Genomic DNA, 9517 nt, shown 5'->3' on the forward strand with positions numbered 1-9517 from the left:
ACTTCCTGAGAGAGAGTAAATGGAAGATCACTTGTCAAGCTGTCATGTAGCAGGAGAGCCTTACCTGGGGCTGCAGAGCCAGCGTCTCTCTGTTAAGAGCAGGCCATTCACATAACCCTGAAACAATCAAGTCAGGGCTTGAAACTGGAGAAATGCTATGGCCAGTGTGACGTGGGGAAATAAAGGACTGGAGGGAAAAGAAATGTCTCTCGCTCTCCTCTCCCTCACTCTTTCTCTCTGTTGTCTAAGGTTTTTATTGTCATCGGGCCAGTACCTAAGTGTTCAAAGCTCTGTCAAGCCGTAACACTTTGATATTTTTCCCAGGCTTCAAAAGAGCATGGCAACAATGGGCTTGTGACTGCGGGCTATGCAGAGGTAGCCAAGACAATATTAGTTGTCTCATCTTCTTTATGTTGTTGGCACCAGACTAGGAGTTTTTTACTGGATTGAGGTAGGTGTTTCGGAAGGAAGCCTGACCTGTTAGCGGTATCGCAGGCGGGTTGTTTAAGGCCTGAGGAAGTGCTCTGGTTTACACAGGTTTTGCTCTTTTGATGCAGGTAAAGTTGAGGCCAGCGCTGAGTCATCCGTACAGGTGGTCTGCACTGATGAGGGGGCCGTGAGTCACGTAGCGAAGTAAAATGTGCCAGAACAAGGTAAAAGTAGTCAAACGTATCACTTTGATGAATGTGTTGTGAGGATTTTCATGTGGTACAAATTCCCCCATAAGTGTAGTATCTTCTCATTTATATAATTTTTGGTAACACTTACTTCGATGACTGTTTAGAATGAATCAAATATTATTTACAATGCTTTATAAATAATAAATGTTATTTTAAATACATGTAATCACAATTGTTCAAAAAGGGATTCTCAATCTTTTTTGTTAGCCTTTTTCTACCTCAAATATTTACATAAAATGCAGTGCTTTCTATTTTATTGTATTTAAGATGTAACCACAAGTATTATAATTTATCATAACTATAGTTACAGTTTCTTTTTAAATGTTACTAAAAATAAGCTTCATAAGTGTAAACAACTGTGGAGTACAGCGAGAGAAAAAAAAAGAGCACAACAAAGCACAACATTTAAATTAAATAAACCAGTATATGTGATATGTGAGATAATATTCAGAGTTAGTGCAGATAGAAGAGAATAATACATGTTCATTTCTTCACTTCGTGAAACATAACTCTAACCAACACAGTGTACACAGCTGCAGAGCTGCTACGTCTAATAGGTGCAGTCATGATCTAATTTTGCAGGCTGTTTTTTCCCCTCACTGTAACATGTATTGTTTGAGGGAATGTTAGCCAGCGGCAGATTAGCACCTCCTTAACAAGGCAAATATGATCTGTGTGCACCTCCACAAAGGAAACACTGAAGTTCTCTATTTATAGATGCAAAGGAAATGGACACTGTTAAAATCCGTGAGTGAGAAGTGAGCAGAGAAGTGTCTTCAGGTTTTCTTTTCAAAACAACATAGTGTCATAGTGCATTCTGGGCTTTCCCTCCTTTCCTTAGACAGTGAGTAATTAGGACACTTCTGAGGTAAATTTACGTGTTGGTTTACTCAATTCACAAAAGGCCGACCAGGGTAGCTGCCACACTTTTTATTCAGTGATTATTATGTTTATTTTTTAATGAATTTTAGAAAAAATACCTGCTTAAAATGCTTTTGAATATAAAAACATAGTTTATTCAACACAAGTCGATGCACATTGTCACATTAGGACCTAGCCCTTAAGTTAAAATTGCCCTTACCTGACATTTATGAGTAATAATAGTTCTAAAAATATAGTTCAGCATTTTGATGAAAATCCTTTATATGCCCAAAAGATATTATAAAAATATAATATTAATGAATTTTGGAGTATATCTATATGCTTCTGAAACAAATATATACAACCAATGCTATTGTGACAACTAGCCCCAGCAGTTTCTGCTCTATGTCAGGCTAAAATACAATTAAATGTCCATTACTGTCAGCAGTACAGTGAGGTAGAAACAGGTCAAAACAGTTTGTCATTTATAATATACGCAATGTAAAAAAATGTAGAATGGGAGTCGATGAAAGCCTATAAAAACTTCCCATTAACACATGGGTTCACCCATAAAGACTTAACAGGGGCTGAGCAGCACAGGTTATCTTTGTTCCTGTCTTGAGCACATTACATGAATCCAGTCCCTTACTGCCTGAATTCTTTAAGGCTCAGCTATAATTATGCTAGATTTCCTCTACCGTCCTTCAGATTCCCAGGCCACAGGAGAAATGGTCTAACAATCTGGAATTTTTAATTTTGGAGCTGAAACAGGACATTCACTCTGAAGAAAATCTCACCTTCCTTTGGGAGGCTCGGCCTTTGGCAGCCGACTTTAAAGTGCGACGGCGAGCGTGCGGTAGCCGAGTTCGCTCTCTCAGCAGATGGAAATGATGGTGCTGTGATTATGGCTACAGACTGAACTCAGACACAATTAGCCACCAACAGATGGAAGTCTTCACGTTAGAAACCTCCCTCACCCCCCACAAGCCCTCAAGAGAATGTCTGGAGGGGGGAAAAAAGGCAAACATTGGCATGCAGAAGTCATGTAGGCCATACATACTCTGTAATTTTTATGTAGTTTGGAAACATACATAAATGTAAATGTAGCCCTCTGATTTTACCCGTGTTCAAGGCTGCTGAATGAAAAGAATGTAAATCATGTATGATTTAGTTATCTGTACCAAATCACCCTGCAGACAGCTGGGCTAAACTGTGTAGTAATTAAAGGGATAGTTCACCCAAAAGGTAGATTTCTGTCATCTTGTATTTACTTTCATCCCAAAACCTTGTGTGTGTGTGTGTGTGTGTGTGTGTGTGTGTGTGTGTGTGTGTGTGTGTGTGTGTGTGTGTGTGTGTGTGTGTGTGTGTGTGTGTGTGTGTGTGTGTGTGTGTGTTTCGATGGGGTGGGGGGGGGGGGCGTGACAGACACCAAAGAAGACATTTTTTAAGCTGCGTTTGTTGCCTTTTTCATGCAATTAATGAGTCGGTTGATTCGGTTCATAGATCCTGTTTAAATGAATCACCCATGAATCAAACGGATCCAGTTCTCAAGCTCAACTCACTGATTCAGTTATCCAGTCATCGTGGTTAATAGCATAATGGAGGGAAAGATTATCAGTGAATAATTACTTAAATTTTGATCTGATTGTTTGTATGGCTTCGGAAGACTTGGAATATAGCATACCAATTATATGGTATTATTATATAAATTATATAACTTTTAGATATTAAAATGATCAGTACCGCTGCTAGCCATTTTGGTGCCCTAAGCATGATTCCTTTATTTTTAACGTGCAATCCAAAGGAACACGGAGGCGGCGGTGGCACCATTGTTACTTTTTTTTTGAGCAATTAAATACTCTTGTTCCGCCTGTTTTGTTATACATCCCTAAAAAGTGCCTAATAATATTTCTATATTGAAATAATATCAGCATTATAATTATTATGACTATGTTATGATGATTGATTTTTCATTAGGCTATTTTTTGGTGCCCCCTCAGCACTTGGTGCCCTACGCACAGCGCCTGATGCGCGTGATGGGAACGGCGGCGCTGAATATGATGTCAACCTTAAAGGTGCAGTAAGCGATTTCTGAGAAACACTGTTTCTGTGGATCGCATTGAGCACAAAAACACGCTTGTAGCCAATCAGCAGTTAGGGGCATGTCCACTCATGAGGGGGGAGGTGCCTGTGCTGCACATAGTGTTCATGAATTTGGGGGCGGAGCTATCAAGAAAAGGGTGTGATCCTTTAGGGTAGGGGCGTGTTTGTTTTAGTGATTTCAAATATCAACAGCGTTTCTCAGAAATCACTTACTGCACCTTTAAAAGCTCTAGCAGCATTATAAATGCATGAAAAGAGTACGCAGTACAGGCTCTAAGGCCCCGTCCACACTACTGCGTTTTCGTTTAAAAACGGAGAATTAAAACGAAAACGATCTCCGTCCACACCAGCGTTTTAGCTGCGTATTAGAATTGATCTCCGTCCACATTAAAACGACTGAAAACTCGGATCACGTGACCATTCTCCAACACTGTGCATGCGCGTGCCGGTGTAAACAGGAAACGGATGGACTATTCCTCAGATTTGACGAGGAAGCAAGTAACGTTAGCTACCTCTGCAAAGATTAGAAAATGTCGAAGACCAGAGATTTGTTTTCATGGACCGCCGCTGCACACAGGAATTGTCATAGATCGCTCGAATAATAGTTTGCCTCCGGCGCATGTAGGCAGTTATAGCATTGTAAAATGCAGAATTTGCTTGCACAACAGCTGCTAACAAAGATATCAAAGTCAGTAACGCTTGTAATTCGTTATCCATGTTGCACTCACTAACATCAGCTACGTAGTCCAGGATGTTTTTGTTTGTTTTCTTCCGGTGACGGGACATGTGATGGGTGGCTGACGAATCAGGGAAGGATACGTCATGGGTGATGACACCCAATCATAGAGCCGAGCGTGACCTTCTACGTCATCGTTTCTAAACTCCTCCGTTTTGTCCCGTCTACACTAAAACGCCCTCCGGATATTCAAAACGAAAAACGGAGCTGCAGCGTTTCTAAACTTCTCCGTTTTAGGTCTTCGTTTTTCCCGTTTTAGTGTGGACGGGAGGTGCAAACGTAGCAAAAGGTCTCCGTTTTTAAACTAAAACGCAGTAGTGTGGATGGGGCCTAAGGCATTTAGAATTTAATTGACAATATTAATTGAGAAAATTGCAATTCGAGTAATTAAATTAAAATGAACAGAATGCAATTTTAACATATACTTGCAATACATGTTTTTATTTTAATGATGGCTTGTGTAAAAATACAAAGAAGTTTAGGAAGTCTTGATCGATCTTTTTGAAAAGTCACCTATAGAAATGTACACTTATTTTATGTTATATTTAACAATGGAGCAGGGTTAAAGAAATTGTATGAATTGTAATCCAGCATTTCCATGAATTCTGTTCATGCTCACTCCAACTCATGAATCAAAAGGGGGCAATTCTTCTTTTGTGTTGCACATGCAAAGAAAAGTTATATGGGTTTGGAACGACATAAGGGTGAGTAAATGATGAATTTTCTCTCTTTCTCTTTTTTAAGAAAAAAAAAGTGTTTGATGATGCATGATTGCATGAATCTGTGAATTCTACAACATCAAAATACAATCTCAAAACATTTTTCAGTATTTAGGTGGTTTTGCACTTCAACTGAACCGAAGCGTAAAGATGCATTTTGGCAGATGATGAATTCACTGATTAAATATCAAATCCACCCTGCACTCAAAACTGTGAGGTAGTGTTTACACAACAGTCGGCATCTGAGATTCATTAGCATAAAATCAGGAGTACAGGAACAGGAAACAAAATCTTTCAGCATCTTCTTCCCCCCACTGTCATAACAGATTATTCTTTTGGCCGGAGGGGTTTGTTTTTTTTCACCCAGACCGTAGCAACTGGTAGAAAGGAAACTAAAAAATTTTCTTGTCTTTTTTTGTATTTGTTGTTTCTTGTGCTCTCTCATTCTCCAGCCATTCTACACATTCCCTAGTTTCTCTGTCTGGGCCACGACTCTCTCATATACTCTCATATTTCAAAAAAAGAGGCCCGGTCTCACTCGGTAGTGATGAGAAACTCCTACACGCTCGACGTTAGCCTTTGATAAGCAATCAGAGCCTGTAACACACATTATGGGCTGAGACGTTGCTTCATAGTATATTCACCCCCAAATCTGAAATGATGTTTTAAAATTGTCGCTGGAGGCTATGTAATGCTGGAAGAGTGTGCCAGACTCCTCACACTGTCTTTCTCCTGTTTTTCTTCCATTCTTCGCCTTGCTGGCAAAAAAAAAAAAAAACAGAGGCCTGGATCAGAAGCCCAGACAGTCTGTGTGTGTGTGTGTGTGTGTGTGTGTGTGTGTGTGTGTGTGTGTGTGTGTGTGTGTGTGTGTGTGTGTGTGTGTGTGTGTGTGTGTGTGTGTGTGTGTGTGTGTGTGTGTGTGTGTGTGTGTGTGTGTGTGTGTGTGTGTGTGTGTGTGTGTGTGGTATCACAGGAACATGTGCTGTCTGCTCCCTGTGCAGCCAGAGGTGACACACAGGTCCTCGCCATATGCTGTCATTCCTCAGTGTCCCTCAGCCTTGACGCTGAATTAATTTATTAGAAGTTTTTTTCACTGTGCCACCGCTACCTAAAAAGCCTTCTCCTCTTCACCGGAGGCTTGTCACACAGATGCTGATGTATTTTCCCTCTCCCGTTGCCAGGTTTTATGATGGAAACCGATACAACAGCGTGATAGAGTTTCGGGATAAATTATTCACGCTTTAAACGCACTCTGCTTGGCTTTCTTGGAGGACATCCATTTTACAAAAGCTTCTCCTCTCAACCCCCCACAATCCTTTTAATTGATCTACTCCTCCGCGGCCAATTTGACGCGCTTGCACTTGACTGCGCGGGATGTTTTTTTTTATGTATATCAATGACTGGGCAGGGTTGTGCATCATTCATAATTTAATTCCAAATATTGAATTGAATTTGAAAACAGGACGCAATTCAAATTTAAATGTGCAGAAGTAGAATTAATTATTATTTTTATTTTTTTTCGGTGACAAACTTTATCAAGCAATTAGTTCTGTTGATTATTCTGTCTGTGTATTTAAACCCATAAGCTGCGTTCACACTACACGCGACCAAGCGGAACGATACCATTCATTTTCAATGACACGCGCGGTCGCAACCGTTGGCTACCGGATGGGGTGTGTCTGGCGACGCGACAAAGTTGAGATCTGTTTAACTTTATGCAAATTAAGAGCGACTTTCGGAAGCGACAACCAATAGGAGCATGATCCTTCTCCACATCATTGGATGTCATTCATAAAGGCAACCAGTAGTGGGAACGCCCACTAGCGACCTCATCGCCAGCCACTGGCGACATGCAGTGACAAAGTCGCGTGTAGTGTGAACGCAGCTTTAGTTTCCTCTGTTCTTTGTTCCGTGTCACTTTGGTTTGCATGGTTGTGTACTATATTGTATGTTTTTGTTATTTTCTCCTGCGTAGTACACTTTCTACAGCGACAATATGTGACAGAACACGGAACCGACAAAAAAATTAATGGACTTCCATGCGGATCGCCTGCTCTGTTAAGATCAGAAGCAGCTTAACCTCAAGGACCACACCAAGGACTTCCTAGATCTGCCATGTCTCACCCACTACCCATATCGCTTGCTTTGAGTCTTCTACTATACTAGACCCAGCGAGCAATCTAAGGCACGTTCCATGTTTTGCCTGTGTTTCTGGTCATTATTAGTTTTCATATTACTCATTAGTTTCTCACCTGTTCTGTTGATTACTCTGTCTGTATTTAAACCTTTAATTTCCTCTGTTCTTTGTTCCATGTCGTTTTGGATTATGTGTTTGTGTAACTATTATTCCATGTGATCCTCTGCGTGTTCCCTGTAGGATCAATTAAAGACTGTTTTTGTTATGTTCTATAATAAATGCTGTTACTAAATAAATGCTGTTGTTAAACTTTCTATTCTTCAAAAAAACATGAAATTAAAATGTATCATAATAGTGTAATAATAGTTCACAATATTACTGTTTTAACTTTTTTTTTTGATCAAATAAATGCAGCCATGGTGAGCATAAGCAACTTCATTCGAAAACCTAAGAAACCTTACCGACTCTAAACATTTGAACAGTAGTGTATATTTAAAAAAAAGAGTTGGATAGATAGAACAATAATATTTCAATATTTCTTATATTTCAAAAAAGAGTTACATATTCTCTGCATGAAGAAAGAAAGGGCTGTTTATTGAGAGTCTGGGCTATTTTTCATCTTTAACTCTAATGCCAATACCATCTGCCTGGATGAATCCTTAATTGAAAAGAATTTTGGCCTTAGTAGTTGGACTTGCTCCCCAGGATACAAAAGAAAAATCAAATAGCTTTTCTTCTTCTTTAATACCTGTTGAAGCTATAAAGAAAAGCATGAGGCAGTGAAGTAATGGACTTAGCCATGGCGAGTGGGTGAACGGCTTTCATATTACATTGAACATCTGCAAAGATGGTTTGCAGCAAGCAGGCCGATTGGATTTAATGTTATTGCCAGTCTGCTATTGGCCATCCGTCCGAATGAGTGTAAGGTGGCAGTTCATACAGCATTTTTTCTTGTCAGATGGCTTGGACGTAAAAGAGGAATTTGGACGTTACTGTCAGTCGCGCCCCTAGTTGGATCCTTGCCCCAGAGTAGGATATTTATTTAAACAAACATTGGGGGAAAGGTAAAGCAGACATTTTGGAGTCTAGGGAAGATAAGTGATACATCTACCAGCGCGCAAGGAGAAATAACAGAGGGCTCTTTTAGTGTGGTTACGCTGTAGGGAGAATCAGCCCTCATCCACCAGAGATTTGTGTGAAACGCACATAAAAAACATCAGATGGGAGATTTTATGAATTAAATAAATCAGGAATTTGATTGTAGATGAATTTGGATTCATATCAGGCTGCTGGAAATCAGCTGGGTGCTGTGTAAAGCTAAACTCTAAGAATATGTTTGGCTGTTATGGTTAATGTGACCACTTTTGATTTAAGTGACCATGGAATTGAGAAGTTGATTGATTTTGTACAATAGCTACTTTATTGCAAAGTAGAAAACTGATTGAAGTTTAACAGTAGTACATATAACCTGGACTTGGATTGATGTTTTTCCTGTTATTATGTGTTAGAGCTGGCAAATGCAGCATGCTCACTGTTTTTATTTTAAGTCAGTCACATAGAGACATTTGTCTAGCTAGCATTTTGGCTTTATGCTTTTAGATATATGTATTTAAAATGTATAACAACAATAGTTTTTTTATTTTTTTTATTATTCATTCCCTTTAAATGTATCTGCTGAATTTAAATTTAACTGAACACACTCCATGGGAAATTGAATTGGAATGACAGGAAATAAAAACAATAAGCAATGGCATTCTGGGAAAAAGAAGTGTTCTTCCAGCCAGTCTTTTAGGTCTATAAAACCTTCAAACTTTAAGACCTCTTTAAGCTATCAAACAGGGTTGTCAAGTCAATATGCAAAGTTTTTCTCGATTCATTTTGATGAATGTTGGTAACCATAAAGTTGACGGTAGCCATGACTTTCATAGTGTTTTTTTTTTTTTTTATTCAGTCAATGGTCAACTGTCTGGTTATCAATATTCTTTTGTGTATGAGAAATAAACTCATAAACAATAAACAGGTTTAGAACAACCTGAGGGTGAGTAAATTATGAACAAATTTTAATTTCAGGCATTGGAGAAAATGTTTTTTTTTTTTTTTTTTTTTTTTTTTTTAAATGATATTTTTGCCAATAAAAAATCTTTGTCATAATTATATCATCATTCTTTCAGGATGTGAACTTGGCAAGGTCAAGTTAAACTTTTCTCTTTTTAAATTCACTTTATCTTATGTTTTGTTACGTTTGTCAGTAAGGGATGATCTTAAAGCGTCATGATTTTGA

This window comes from Siphateles boraxobius, unplaced genomic scaffold (assembly GCF_051911475.1).
Source record: "Siphateles boraxobius isolate OS27281-9 unplaced genomic scaffold, OSU_SipBor_1 26, whole genome shotgun sequence".
Classification (NCBI taxonomy): Eukaryota; Metazoa; Chordata; class Actinopteri; order Cypriniformes; family Leuciscidae; genus Siphateles; species Siphateles boraxobius.